The sequence below is a fragment of the Schistocerca nitens genome, chromosome 2 (assembly GCF_023898315.1).
Source record: "Schistocerca nitens isolate TAMUIC-IGC-003100 chromosome 2, iqSchNite1.1, whole genome shotgun sequence".
NCBI classification, from domain to species: Eukaryota; Metazoa; Arthropoda; class Insecta; order Orthoptera; family Acrididae; genus Schistocerca; species Schistocerca nitens.
Window position 1 is genome coordinate 584,422,717 of NC_064615.1, and position 16,098 is coordinate 584,438,814.

Consider the following 16,098-nt stretch of genomic DNA (forward strand, 5'->3'; position numbering starts at 1 on the left):
ACAGACAGGAGCGCCTGCGATGGTGTACTCAACGACGAACCTGGGTGCACGAATGGCAAAACGTCATTTTTTCGGTTTAATCCAGTTTCTGTTTACAACATCATAATTGTCACATCCGTGTTTGGTGACATAGCGGTGAACGCACATTGGAAGCGTGTATTCGTCATCGCCGTACTGGCGTATCACCCGGCGTGATAGCATGGGGTGCCATTGGTTACAGGTCTCGGTCACCTCTTGTTCGCATTGACGGCACTTTGAACAGTGGACGTTACGTTACATTTCAGATGTGTTACGACTCGTGGTTCTACCCTTCATTCGATCGCTGCGAAACTCTACATTTGAGGAGGATAATGCACGACTGCATGTTGCAGGTCCTGTACGGGCCTTTCTGGATACAGAAAATGTTTGACTGCTGCCCTGATCAGCACATTCTCCAGATCTCTCATCAATTGAAAACGTCTGGTCAATGGTGGCCGAGCAAATGGGTCATCACAATACGCCAGTCACTACTCTTGATGAACTGTGGTATCGTGTTGAAGCTGCGTTGGCAGCTGTACCTGTACACGCCATCCAAGCTCTGTTTGACTCAATGCCCAGGTGTATCAAGGCCGTTATTACGGCCAGAGGTGGTTGTTCTGGGTACTGATTTATCAGGATCTATGCAGCCAAATTGCGTGAAAATGTAATCACATGTCAGTTCTAGTATAATATATTTGTCCAATGAATACCCTTTTATCATCTGCATTTCTTCTTGGTGTAGCAATTTTAATGGCCAGTACTGTACATTCTGTAACACTCGCAGCCCTACGTTCCCTCTCCACGTTTATTCTTTTAAATTCATTACTACTAAGCACATCATGATCAGCAGCCGCAGTTGCTGATAGGTATGCACTGGTGTTCAGTTACGTTCACTGAATAGTTTTCTCCCTGTCTTTTGCAGGTATATTTCTACATCTTTGATTTTTCAACTGAGAGTCCGCGAAAGCCTAATGAAATTTATCATGCGTTTTTCCGATTTACATTCTCCTATAAAATTCATCCCCATTCTGATATATTCTTTCTAGTGTGTGTCGTAGTAAATCACCATCACTTGCCTCTCTAATCAATACGATAGCAACACCTGATACACGCCTAGATGAGGGTACTATCGTTATGCCATAATATCCTGGCTAAAAGACTTCCCCTTCGTTTCAGTTCACTTAGCCAAGCACTTCAGATCAGTGCTACTGAGCGAGGGTGTGTTACGATTAAGGCAAAAAATCACGTCCGAGAAGACAGGAGATCGAATTCCTGTCAAGTAGTCCAGATTTAGGATTTCCATCATTCCGCAAATTTCCTTGAGGTGAATGCCACGGTCACCACAGAATCACAATTCTGTGTTACGCTCGTAGATGCAGCATTTGCGGAACAACAGCTCTGTAGTTCGTACAGTAAGCATTTGGATTGAACCGCTTATGGTTGAGGCTAAGGAAATCTGCACAACCTCGGGAGCATATTCAGACTGAAGTAATTTTTTGTCCCTAACTCGCTTTAGTGGCAAGAAGAGGGAACAGATTTGCAAACGGCTCTAGCGGGCAAATACAGTCACGCGCAGAATACCTGTGGTGAAACCATAGCATAGCTCGATCACGATATCAGTGCGAAGATACGGAATTTATTTAATTGAAAAACAAACCATTTTTCGGAAGGCATCATGTCCTTACGAGTTCATAATAGTATTATGCCACTGGCATATTCAGAAATAAGGCAGCAGCAAACAAGGATTGTCACACATATTAGACTCACCGCTATACGTGATCAGAGCGTGATAATGTCACAGACTTTCAGGTATGGTTGAGAACAAGGAAATTCTAATAAACATGGGTTCTAAAATACATACCGTAAGACCTATAAGCACCTGTTTATCGTCGACCCTGCTAAACACATCTCTTCTGCTTCAAACTCTTTGGTTTCCTTATTTTTGAAACAGGTATTATCGACCAAAAGCCGACAGCCAGTTTGCGTTAGATCACCGAAGTTAAGTGCTGTCGGACATGGCTAGAATTGGAATGGGTGACCGTCTGGGTCTGCTGAGTGCTGTTGGCAAGCGGGGTTCACTTAGCCCTCGTACGGCCAATCGAGGATCTACCTGACTGAGAAGTAGTGGCTCCGGTTACGAAAACTGACAACGGCCGGCAGAGCTGTTGCTGACCACATGTCCTTCCATATCCACATCCAGTGACGCCTGTCGGCTGAGGATCAAGCGGCTGTTCGTCGTTACCGTTGGACCTTCCGAGAACCGTTTTGACGGACAAAAAAGAATGTTCCAAAACAAGAATAAATATACCGTAAAAATAGGTTCAAAAATGCATAGCTTAAGAAGTATGGCTGCTTGTCCAGTACATGAGCTGTGCTTCACAGTATCGCAGATGAATAAGTGCTCACAGATCTTGATGTATGCGTTTTAGGGCCTATGGTTACAGCACTTTTTTCCTTGTTTCCGTCCGTGCTATCACCTCCGAAAGTTGCCTACACTACAACCTAAGCAACTACCGAGGTATCACAACAATTTTCGCTTATAACTTTCGATTCGTTCATTTACGGACCAACGTCCCTTACCTCTAATTGATACATTTATCCTTCTCTAACGTCCACGAAAGTTCAAAACATCATCGTGGAATCACCCTGCAAATACACCATGTATCGTTATATATGTAAATGTGAGGAAACTGCCCCTAAAATATTTTAATAACACGGTCATTTCTTTAAAACATTAAGTCACTTAAAACGCGATTTCAGTGTTCATAAGATGTTATTAAATTAAATTTATTGTCGGATCTTTTGATTTCGTCTATTGCAGAAACATAAGTAAAAATGCAATGTTTATTTATTCATATCTCAAACGGATATAACACGTGTCCGCAGCCGTCCGGGGTGGCTGAGCGGTTCTAGACGCTACAGTCTGGATCCGCGCGACCGCTACGGTTGCAGGTTCGAATCCTGCCTCGGACATGGATGTGTGTGATGTCCTTAGGTTAGTTAGGTTCTAAGTTTTAGGGGACTGATGACCTCAGAAGTTAGTCCCATAGTGCTCAGAGCCATTTGAACCATTTATGAGCGTGTTCGCATGCGTGCACTTATGTTCTGTGCTGTTGATACTAAAGGACAGTATCTTAATTGTTGATACGTCACTGGAGTGCAAATTTCGAAGAAGCGTCTTCATTGTTGTCAATCATCATCGTTATCGTCATCACTATCGTCAACGTCATCATCATCATCATCATCATCATCATCATTGACAACGTCATCATCATCGTCGTCCTCAACGTAATCGTCATCGTCGTCCTTATCATCATCATCGCTATTGTCATCATAATTATCATTAGTAGCCATATGATGTCCACTTCTTAGTAAATATTTCTCTAGGCATTATGCTCTTTAACAGTAGACGTCCAAGTTGATCATGCAAGTTTTAAAATGTAAAATATGAACCTTCACTTAATCATCTTGATCTTTTCTTCTTTCTTGGACTGCAGCAGAAAACTTCTTCCGTTGATCTTGTATAAATTCGAGTCGCTTCATATCCCACCAACCTTCACTTCACATTCATTGCTATCATCACATTTCTACTCGCGTTTGTTGCCAGTTAGAGTTGTGTGCCTTAAACTTTCAGTTTCAGACAGATAAGAAGTTTCGTTTTAAAAATTCTACTTAATGAACGGGAAATACTCCAGGCCGTCTTTACCCTTCTGTTTACTGAATTGCTGTCTGCCCAGTCTTCAGCTGTTAAACTATACGCTAGAAGCAAGAATCTGTGTTTGGGAACCACCCAGCCACGAGGAATATTTTACACAGGATGGTCAAAAACGGCTGAGAGGCTTGTAAAGGTGTTGCAGTGTAGTTTGTGCTGAGAAATAACTACTGAGCAAAATTTCGATACGGTGTACGGTTGTTATTAATTAGCGTTGAAGTTAGCCAATCGGGCCAGTGGACACGGAACTTCAAGCTGCCCGCCACATACAATGAGTGTCGGTTGTTTTCACTGCGTAGGTGATAGTGCAAGACACAGCTCAGCCTTTGGCAACGGTTCGATCCTTAGCACCGTCTCATGTCCAATTTTTGGATCGCTCTCTTGTTCAGTTTTAGGAAATAAAAACGAAGAACACATAAGACGACTCAGTCGTTGGCGAGTCACTTAAATTGGAACACGCAACGGCCTGATTGTCCAACTCAACTGCTAATGACTCGTTAACGCTGCAAAGTATCGAATTACTTTCTTAACGATTATTTCTCAGCACAGCCTACCCTTAAAAGCTTTTAAGACTGTTCCTGAATATCCTGCATATAGGTGAAGCGTTTCTTAAAAAACATGTCATTTATGATTAATATGAAACAAATGGACCATCGTGTATTCCAAACGCTCAGTTTATAGATTAATTCAGTTTTTTCGTAACTGATTACCGGGTCTCCTTTCTAATTTTCTCTGTTAAAATCATCGAGAAGTCGTTGAAGTTTTTCTGAACTCTACGGGAAGAGAACAACGTCATCAGTATAACGTATTTATAGGTGGTTCCAGTACGTTCCATTAACGTGTTCCTTCCTGTCTCCCCTAGATCCTCTAGGGCAGTTGTTTCCAATCTTTTTTGAACCATTACGCCCCCGGTGCAATCGGACATTAGTTAATGAGCCCCTCCCCCTCCCGCCATTTGCCTCACCCCCCACTGCAGCTACCCCAGTTACGCCTGCATCACCAACTTTAGCGCCAAACTAAACTTTAGAATCAAAAAGAATTTTCTTTGGACACTAGTTTTTAAAATGATGGAAAATAAATAATATTTAGTTTTTATAGGTGTTGCATTAAGCCATGAACTAAGGAGACAGTTGTAATGCTTATGTATAACGATCTTTTTTATATTTGGTTCATTTGCTGCCAGTGCTCTACATTCATTGAATTCCTTGTCTTTATTTTCGTTGTACCATAGTTAAAAATCCCCTTTCACATCTATAACTATTGAATGGCACATTTTATTTCCATGTGTTGTGTTCGGATAATGTGCGTCCGCCCTTCTCTCTCTCTCTCTCTCTCTCTCTCTCTCTCTCTCTGTGTGTGTGTGTGTGTGTGTGCGTGCGTGGGTGCGTGTGGAATGAATGATGAAGCGATTACTGATTATCGCGATTGCTGCTTACAACTCCTTCTCAATAAGGAAGCTAATTATCCACTGTGAGGGTAGACACTTGTCACAAAGCGTGGTCCCCCCCGCACTACTTCTCACCCTAGCAGCACGTGATTCATCCGCAACCCGCACCATCATTTAACATCAAACAAGTTAAAATTTGATGACAAAACGTACTGTCTGTAAATCACTTTACTGCTGGGCTCCTTACTTCTGAACTGAAAAAATTGCAAGACTTCAGGCTGTTAATGCTATGTGCCTGATCACTCTAATAACAGTAATAATAATAATAGTAATAATACTATGTACAGCACTACAGTATCGTGCTTACAACTAGTTCATTCATCTGTTTCGAAATACGTAATGAAGCGATTCTGGTCTATTGCAAGAACGATCCACAACTTGGAGAAGACGTGTTCATGAATATTTAGCGTTTGTTTCCAATATGTTTCACTTTTACCGTCAGAGATGTGTGATACAAGCACGAAGAATGTGTGTTAATGCGTGTACTGAGCGAGGATTCTGTAGCCTCCACTGCATAGCGTCTTTCATTAATAGTAGTAATTGGGGGAAAAGTTAGCATTGATAATTTGTACTGCATAAGCAACACCACAATCTTACAAAATTGTGATAATATTAATGATATTTTGAAAAGAATATAGTTCCTTGACTGTAACACAATTAGACCATTCTGGTGTTTCACCCTTCAAAACATTTCATTTCTCTCCTCAGGGGGTCACTGCCACTGTGTGTGAAAACCGTTGCTCTAGGGCCACTGAATATTACTAGAAACTGTGTATAATCTGTTGTTTTAGTTACAGTGGTATTTAAATGTGTTAACGTTTTTAAGATAAATATCGGGGAATGCTCTGGCCTAGTTCAGGTCGCTGAAGCACGGCGGTGTACTCAGAAAGCATCTTATATGCACGGTGAGCTTCCTTAGCCGCTCGTTTGCCGCCGTCTGTGCAGTAACGCCGGCTGACGGCATGATGGAGGGTCCTTAGGCCAGCATCAGTCTCTCCATTTAAGATCGCGTCAGCAGGGCAGCGCCGACAGAAGAGAGCGACGGCAGGGAGCACAATTAGGTACCTGCGCTGGCCTGTCGCCTCCCATAGCCGACCCCATCGCATCCGCCGGAAATCCAGTAATCCGATTAGCAGACACTCGCCGCCGCCACGCCCGTCCTCCCCTGGGGAAATGAATATTCCCTGGCGCTCTGCTGTCCCCGATACTACCACTCCGCTTATCGGAAACACCGCTGGCCAGGCCGAGTTTAATACCGTGTCCTCCCGCCCTCGCACTCACAGAGTGAGCGGGGAAGAACTAGATTTTCCACTGTGTCGTTTTTCTTTTTCCTCTCAAACTCTGTTTTCTCCCTTTCCCCCTCGCTCTGTGTCTTTCAGTCTGTCTCTTTCTCTCTTCCTCCGTATGCCTATTTGCCCGAGGAAAATATTACGTTATTGGAAGGGATGGCCAATAACGGCTTGTGACACCTGACACAAATCTGTGAATCTGCAAAAAAAATTTTAGGTATTGTTGTAATTGTCGAAATCAGTCACTTTTGATTTTCATTGATTGTCGTTTAAAATTCCTATCTTGTTTCCAGTGTGAAATCAGTCGTATTGAAATGGAGGGAACATGTATTTTTACACTCCCTGACAAAAGAAAATCCGGCCGCGGTGGCCGAGCGGTTCTAGCCGCTTCATTCCGGAATCGCGCGACTGCTACGGTCGCAGGTTCGAATCCTACCTCGGGCGTGGATGTGTGTGATCTCCTTAGGTTAGTTAGGTTTAAGTAGTTCTAAGTTCTAGGGGACTGATGACCTCACATGTTAAGTCCCGTAGTGCTCAGGGCCATTTCAACCATTTGAACAAAAGAAAATCAAGCACCCAGGAGAAGAGGAGCAAATGAAATAGAACTTCACGGTTTGAGAGGGTAGCCTACGTAGTGTTAATGCAATGATTACAAAATCAATTCAAATTTGCAAAGCATTGCCGGTTTCAGCCCACTTATCAGTACAACGACGCACTCCCTCTGGCCCGCATGGATGAAGTGATTTTGTGATAAGGGGTATTGTATCCTCTCCTAAGGCAAGCTGCCGCAGAACTGAATAATGACACTGAGACGAACTTAATATTCAAGCTAGTCTCACTCAGGTTCTACAGGGTACAGATCTGGTGATCCTGCTGGTCAGTGAAGTACCTGAACATAACACAGACAGGTCAAAGATATAAAGGGCCATATGTGGACCAACACTGACCTGTTTAAAACTGGCTGCTGTCACATTAAAGGTAATTCGTGAGGATGCAGGATGTTGTGATGCACTGTTTTGACGTCAGAGTTCCAGAAATCACTACCAACGATGTCGTGAAATCATATTCAATGGTTCCCCACACCATGACACCTGGAGTAACGTCGCTGTGCCTCTCCAAAAACCATTGGAAGAATGAGACCTCTTCGCCGCCATATTTGACGACGTTGGTCTATCGGGGTATTGGAGAACTGTGATTCGTCGCTGAATACAGTGCGACGCCATTTGCACTGCATGTTTCCCAGTCACGGCACCATTCCGTACGCAGCCATTCGTGTTGTGATGTTAATGGCAGCTAATGCATCGGACTGTAATTCAGTAGCTTAGGTCCGACTACTCACCGACCAAAGGTATGGGATAATACAGAATGCTGCAGAGAGTCCATTACTCCTTTTGGATAGCAGTAGCAGATGCGAAGGAGTTACGATGGGCTTGGTGCATAACACGGTGATCTGACGGTCAGACGGGGTCGACCGGAACCTTGAGGACGAGTAAGCCTACCCTCGTGTCCAGCTGCAGCCCAACATCAGGCCACTGTCACATCCAAATGCCGCGATATTGCACATCTAGATCAACCGTCCCAGTGGAGAGCCACAATGAGGCCCATTTCAATATCTGTGAGCACATGACATCTTTGTGTCTTTGATAGTAATCACTCAACGTCTGGCACTGTTCACATCCGCAATCGTATCAGACCTTGTAACGACACTAAACACGAACTACCCGAAAATGAAAGCTAATGGCCGTTCTACCTTACACAGATAATTGCAACTCTGATCATTTACATACCGACCAGTGATGTGTACGTACACAAAGTCGCTCTGTGATCAAATATGTCTTCTTAGTGGCTCACTTTTTTGTCAGGTGCTGTATATACGCAGCCTAGTACGTTCATAGTTCATTATTAGTCGTAATTTGGTGTGTTTCGTCTAGTCGCCTTTTATGATATTGAACAGTGTCTTAAGTAGGTATGTTTGCGAAACTTCCTGATAGACTGAATGTGTGTGCCGGACAGGGATGTGAGTTCGGAACTTTACGACGAAGAGTAGAGTTTCATCCTGCAAACAATGCCCTAGACTGCGGCTAAGCCATTCCTCCACAATGCCATACAGGAGTACTTCTGTGAGGATTGGAAGGTTCGAGGGAGGTGCTGCTGGAATTACAGCCATCGGGACGGATCGTCAGTCATGCGTGGATAGCCTGGATAGCTCAAATGGTACGACCATTATCAACAACAGGTGAGGTTCCCGGTTCGAGTCTCGGTCTGGCACACAGTTTAAATGGACTCTGAAGTTTCAAAGTAGCGCACACTTTGGTGCTGAAGCAAAGATTCATTCTGGAAGTATGTTTCCGTAATTGTTGATGATGTCAAGCGATGTAAATCTTGCTGTTCAGTGTATGTGAAACTATTAATTAAATTGGATTTTTTATCAACAGAAAAGTTGCTCTTGTAGATGTATTTGGTAGTCGGTCTGTTATTGAGCTTCTTGGTAATCTTGTATCGTGGCCCATCTGTAGAGTTTACAATGGAACACAAGAATATCACACGTAAATATCGTTTTACCCCTACCAATGGACCTGATGATTTCAGCAAGTGGGACAGACGATGTTTCCATTTAGATGAAGACACAGGCCACGCACTGAAACAGTTTTCCGTAACTGTCTCGGAATTAAGCATTAACGAATGAGGACTCATCTCAGCGCAATGTGGTTCATTAGCTGGAGCACTTTCCCAAAGAAAACTTAAGTTTTTAATTCTCTTTGGTCCACAGATCCAATGCTTGCCTAGGGTAATTTTGGTGTCCCCTGCCTTCCGCCACCTCCATGTTCTCGCCCCAGTCTTTTATCACCCACAAGACACATGTCTTGGTCTCTAACTTCGGGTACATTCTTAATGAAGGGGGCAATTTGGGTACTAGCCGCGTTTCGCGATATTTCAGGTTTTTGATAGTGTTGTATGTATCATACTGAGCTCGCTTGATTGTCAATTTTTTTTAATTCTGTTAGCGATTGCATACGATTCCAGAGGCTCTATGCGGGCCAAAATTTAAACCCTCTGTCGTCTTTCTCTTCTGCTCTCCGACTGCTAGAATCTATAAAATAACATTACGGTCATTCATTTTTGTCTCTGTTCTTCTCATTGTCGGTTCATCACCAGAAGATAATTGTATTGTATTGAAAGAAAGAAATTATATACTTAACTGAAATTCATATATCATTGTTCGTCATTCAGAATATTGATGTTCGTATTGACTATTCAAAATACTTTTCCACTTTATGAAGATGAGTATTACAGTGTGTAAAGCGTTTAAATTTCTATCTGAAAGGTCTGGTAAATAAGACATTATACGCCCACTTCTTTTACGGCGAAAATTCGAATCTGCAGTTTATGTGACATTTCAAAGATTAAATTCATTTTTGGCTTACAGTCAACTAATTTCCTTCACACATTGAGCCTCTAGATACGTAGAATGAACAAATATAATACTGTTTCCTCCACGTGCAAATGCAGTACACATTATAAATGTTGTTCACTGACACAACATTTTCTAAGCCATTAGTTAACTATGTAGGTAAAAAATATGTAATTTTTCTGTTCCATGACATTAATGACACCCAAAAATGAACGGAGAACAAAAATGAGAGAAAGTAAAAAGATTGATACAATGAGAGTATAAGAATTTTGGTCAGTGGAGTGCATTCGCAAGTTTGAAATTCACATATTCTCATAGCGGCTTGCTAGCTATCAATTACTCGCTTATAATGGCTCTAAGTCTAGCCTAGTTGTTTCAAGCAATCCTTAATGTAGGTATAGGCTGTAGTTAGAAATTTTACGTAGTTCGACAGTTAAAACTGTATTTAGACGCAGCCATCAATTTTGCAAATCATTGAACGAAGTAATAAATACTGTTATTAATTATTCTAATGGTGAAGAAAGTTGCATTTCTGAGATCCGGATTAAATTCAGGTTATGGTAAAACAGGTAAACAGATAAACATGTATCATAATGAGAAGAGCATAACTGAACTGGGCCCTGCATTGTAAGAAACTATGTTGTTGTTGTTGTCGTTGTTGTTGTGGTCTTCACTCCTGAGACTGGTTTGATGCAGCTCTCCATGCTACTCTACCCTGTGCAAGCTTCTTCATCTCACAGTAACTACTGCAGCCTACATCCTTCTGAATCTGCTTAGCGTATTCATCTCTTGGTCTCCCTCTACGTTTTTACCCTCCACGCTGCCCTCCAATACTAAATTGGTGATCCCTCGATGTCTCAGAACATGTCCTAGCAACCGATCCCTTCTTCTAGTCAAGTTGTGCCACAAGCTCCTCTTCTCCCCAATTCTATTCAATACCTCCTCATTAGTTATGTGATCTACCCATCTAATCTTCATCATTCTTCAGTAACTCCACATTTCGAAAGCTTCTATTCTCTTCTTGTCTAAACTATTTATCGTCCACGTTTCACTTCCATTCATGGCTACACTCCATACAAATACTTTCAGAAACGACTTCCTGACACTTAACTCTACACTCGATGTTAACAAATTTTTATTCTTCAGAAACGCTTTCCTTGCCATTGCCAGTCTACATTTTATATCCTCTCTACTTCGACCATCATCAGTTATTTTGCTCCCCAAATAGGAAAACTCCTTTACTACTTTAAGTGTCTCATTCCCTAATCTAATTCCCTCAGTATCACACGACTTAATTAGACTACATTCCATTATCCTCGTTTTGCTTTTGTTGATGTTCATCTTATACCCTCCTTTCAAGACACTGTCCATTCCGTTCAACTGCTCTTCCAAGTCCTTTGCTGTCTCTGACAGAAACACAATGTCATCGGTGAACCTCAAAGTTTATATTTCTTCTCCATGGATTTTAATACCTACTCCGAATTTTTCTTTTGTTTCCTTTACTGCTTGCTCAATATACAGATTGAATAACATCAGGGATGGACTACAACCCTGTCTCACTCCCTTCCCAACCACTGCTTCCCTTTCATACCCCTCGACTGTTGTAACTGCCATCTGGTTTCTGTACAATTGTAAATAGCCTTTCGCTCCCTGTATTTTACCCCTGCCACCTTCAGAATTTGAAAGAGAGTATTCCAATCAACATTGTCAAAAGCTTTCTCTAAGTCTACAAATGCTAGAAACGTAGGTTTGCCCTTCCTTAATCTAGCTTCTAAGATAAGTCGTAGGGTCAGTATTGCCTCACGTGTTCCAACATTTCTACGGAATCCAAACCGATCTTTCCCGAGGTCGGCTTCTACTGCTTTCTTTGGGAATGGAATTATTATATTCTTCTTGAAGTCTGAGGGTATTTCGCCTGTCTTATACATCTTGCTCATCAGTTGGTAGAGTTTTGTCAGGACTGGCTCTCCCAAGGCTGTCAGTAGTTCTAATGGAATGTTGTCTACTCCGGGGGCCTTGTTTCGACTCAGGTCTTTCAGTGCTCTGTCAAACTCTTCACGCAGTAACTTATCTCCCATTTCGTCTTCATCTACATCCTCTTCCATTTCCATAATATTGTCCTCAAGGACCTCGCCCTTGTATAGACCCTCTATATACTCCTTCCACCTTTCTGCTTTCCCTTCTTTGCTTAGAACTGGGTTTCCATCTGAGCTCTTGATATTCATACAAGTCGTTCTCTTTTCTCCAAAGGTCTCTTTAATTTTCCTATACCCAGTATCTATCTTACCCCTAGTGAGATAAGCCTCCACATCCTTACATTTGTCCTCTAGCCATCCCTGCTTAGCCAATTTGCACTTCCTGTCAATCTCATTTTTGAGACTTTTGTATTCCTTTTTGCCTGCTTAATTTACTACATTTTTATATTTACTCCTTTCATCAATTAAATTCAATATTTCTTCTGTTACCCAGGGATTTCTATTAGCCCTCGTCTTTTTACCTACTTGTTCCTCTGCTGCCTTCACTACTACATCCCTCAAAGCTACCCATTCTTCTTCTACTGTATTTATTTCCCCCATTCCTGTCAACTGTTCCCTTATGCTGTCCCTGAAACTCTGTACAACCTCTGGTTTAGTCAATTTATCCAGGCACCATCTCCTTAAATTCCCACCTTTTTGCAGTTTCTTCAGTTTCAATCTGCAGTTCATAACCAATAGATTGTGGTCAGAGTCCACATCTGCCCCTGGAAATGTCTTACAATTTAAAACCTGGTTCCTAAATCTCTGTCTTACCATTATATAATCTATCTGATACCTTTTAGTATCTCCAGGATTCTTCCAGGTATACAACCTTCTTTCATGATTCTTAAACCAAGTGTTAGCTATGATTAAGTCATGCTCTGTGCAAAATTCTACAAGGCGGCTTCCTCTTTCATTTCTTCCCCCCAATCCATATTCACCTACTATGTTTCCTTCTCTCCCTTTTCCTACTGATGAATTCCAGTCACACATGACTATTAAATTTTCGTCTCCCTTCACTATCTGAATAATTTCTTTTATCTCGTCATACATTTCATCTATTTCTTCATCATCTGCAGAGCTAGTTGGCATATAAACTTGTACTACTGTAGTATGCATGGGCTTTGTGTCTATCTTGGCCACAATAATGCGTTCACTATGCTGTTTGTAGTAGCTAACCCGCACTCCTATTTTTTTATTCATTATGAAACCTACTCCTGCATTACCCCTATTTGATTTGGTATTTATAACCCTGTATTCACCTGACCAAAAGTCTTGTTCTTCCTGCCAACGAACTTCACTAATTCCCACTATATCTAACTTTAACCTATCCATTTCCCTTTTTAAATTTTCTAACCTACCTGCCCGATTAAGGGATCTGACATTCCACGCTCCGATCCGTAGAACGCCAGTTTTCTTTCTCCTGATAACGACGTCCTCCTGAGTAGTCCCCGCCCGGAGATCCGAATGGGGGACTATTTTACCTCCGGAATATTTTACCCAAGAAGACGCCATCATAATTTAATCCTACAGTAACGCTGCATGTCCTCGGGAAAAATTACGGCTGTAGTTTCCCCTTGCTTTCAGCCGTTCGTAGTACCAGCACAGCAAGGCCGTTTTGGTTAATGTTACAAGGCCAGATCAGTCAGTCATCCAGACTGTTGCCCCTGCAACTACTGAAAAGGCTGCTGCCCCTCTTCAGGAACCACATGTTTGTCTGGCCTCTCAACAGATACCCCTCCGTCGTGGTTGCACCTACGGTACGGCCATCTGTATCGCTGAGGCACGCAAGCCTCCCCACCAACGGCAAGGCCCATGGTTCATGGAGGGCAGACGTAGGGGGGTATAGACGTGGCAATACTGAGCAGCCAGCGCCGTGGCGAGAATTAGACTTATCTAGTGGTATTGTTAGTGAATTATTGAGTGCACCAGACGCCTTAAAATAACATGATATATCTTATCAGACTGTAAGCAAATAGCTAGAAAGACGCTATATAAATGCGCTTTTAGCGGTTATGAACAGTACTCGTAGACTGTGGTATGAGCCACAAGCTGAAAAAACAGTGAACTTGTTTACCCAGAAAGCAGATTCTGTGTATTACATTCAAATAATCCTGCCGTTGGCTGTTTGTCCGTAATCCACACGATTATAGTTATTAGGGCAGCATATTTTGACGAGAAAGCACATATCTGCCTCCCGTTTGACAGTTCTTATCTTTTTTCCGCCCCAGGAAGCTATGTCACGTGAGGCTGAGGGCCCGTTTCGTGGACTTCCCTCGTTTCTCACAGAAGTATACTGAATAGTGGGTCAAATTAAGAACTTAATCCCGGGTGCAACAGAAAATATAGCTTCATGAGTAAAGACACAACAGCGAAGACGCTGATGTATATTGTTCAAAAATTCAAACAAACTGTAATTTAATGATGCACTCATACTTTGAACATTATTCAGCAGACCAGCTTTATTCATTGTCAAGATGTCACAATCACACATAAATACACAATGTAAGATTTTATGTACATAACGAAAAATGACTACTGCCTCTATAACTAAGGAGAATCGTGTCTACATTCCTGCGTCAGCCAAAGACAGAACCCGAACCTAACCTTAAACAAAATACGAAATATAATTTGGTAAATGAAAGTTATAAAGGATGAAAGTGACAAATAAAATCCCAGTCAGCACGAAAGTGAGTAGAATCAGAATGGCGACAGTCTTGCTTTCCTATAAAATAAAGTCTGCACTATTAGGGGCGTTGTAATACGGCGTGTTGAGTTCACGTGAATCTGGATGTTTTTTAGCTCCGTTAACGATCCCGTAAGATTACAAAGGCACTATGTGCGCGAATGTTTAAACCATGGAAGTAAGAAAAGGAAGGAGGTGTCATTACATCACAAACCTAAAGCCGATGTCCACCATCTTAACTAGCCCAAAATATTAGGATCACCGCATTTATATACCCATAGTTCACCGTCACTCTGACGTTCATGTGTCCAGTTTCGACCGTGTTGGGTGCTTTGATTGTGTGGAGATGTAGTTGTTCCATCAAAAATTCCAGGTAGCGTTGTTTACGGGTGTTCTAATAAGCAATATTTTCTTTTGTACACATGAATGATTGTTGAACTACTTACTTTTATTGTTGTGGTTTTATTCCTATCATTTAACTGTATACTTGCGTTACTTTACTCAGTATCCGTTCTTTCTCTTCTATATTTTTTCTTTGCCTTCCAAATCGCAAACGTTCCGACATCCGAGCCACACTGTGTCAACGGTTTCGTCGCTGCACAACACATGATTACGTAACAAGGCTGATTGTTGGGGCAGCATCTGATGTCCTAAATTTTCTCTCGCCGATAATTATTATTCATTGTTCACATTCCCTCCCTCTTTAAAAAAGGTTCTGGCTAGAACAGCCGGAGACGGCGGTCATGTGTGCATGAATTTTGTGTGTATAGTTGTAGGAATGTGTGTGTGCTGAGCTTCCTTTCCTAAGGAGGCTTTGGCTGAAAACTGATGTGAACACTCTTTTCGTCGTGCCTGCTTTGTGCACAGCGTGTGAGTAGCAATCTATAAGTAGTATAGCTATTCTCTCGTGAAGCTTGTTGTAAATAATCCACTGCACCTCAACGGGAACAATGATGTACATAATTACAATACCAGAAGAAACAAATGACATTCATTACCCCACATTAAGGTTGTCTGCAGCACAAATAGTGGTTCACAATGCTGCAACCAAAAGTTTTGGTTACTTAGTGGCACAACTTGACTAGAGAAAGGTATCGGTTGGTAGGGCGTATTCCGAGGCATCAAGGGATCACCAATTTAGTATTGGAGAGCAGCGCGGAGGGTAAAAATCACAGAGGGAGACCAAGAGATGAATACACTAAACAGATTCAGAAGGATGTAGGTTGCAGTAGGTACTGGGAGATGAAGAACCTTGCACAGGATAGAGTAGCATGGAGAGCTGCATCAAACCAGTCCCTGGACTGAAGACCACAAGAACAACAACAACAACAACAACCCATTGATATAAAATGTCTGACACACAGCAAGGTAAAATTTAAAACTAAATTGAAATCGTTTCTCTTTCATAACTCCTCCTATTCTGCAGAAGATTATCTGTTACTGTAAAGTATAAATGGTTATGGGTTGGCAAAAAATGTAAAAACTAATAAATGATCAACATGGAGACATATTTATAAAA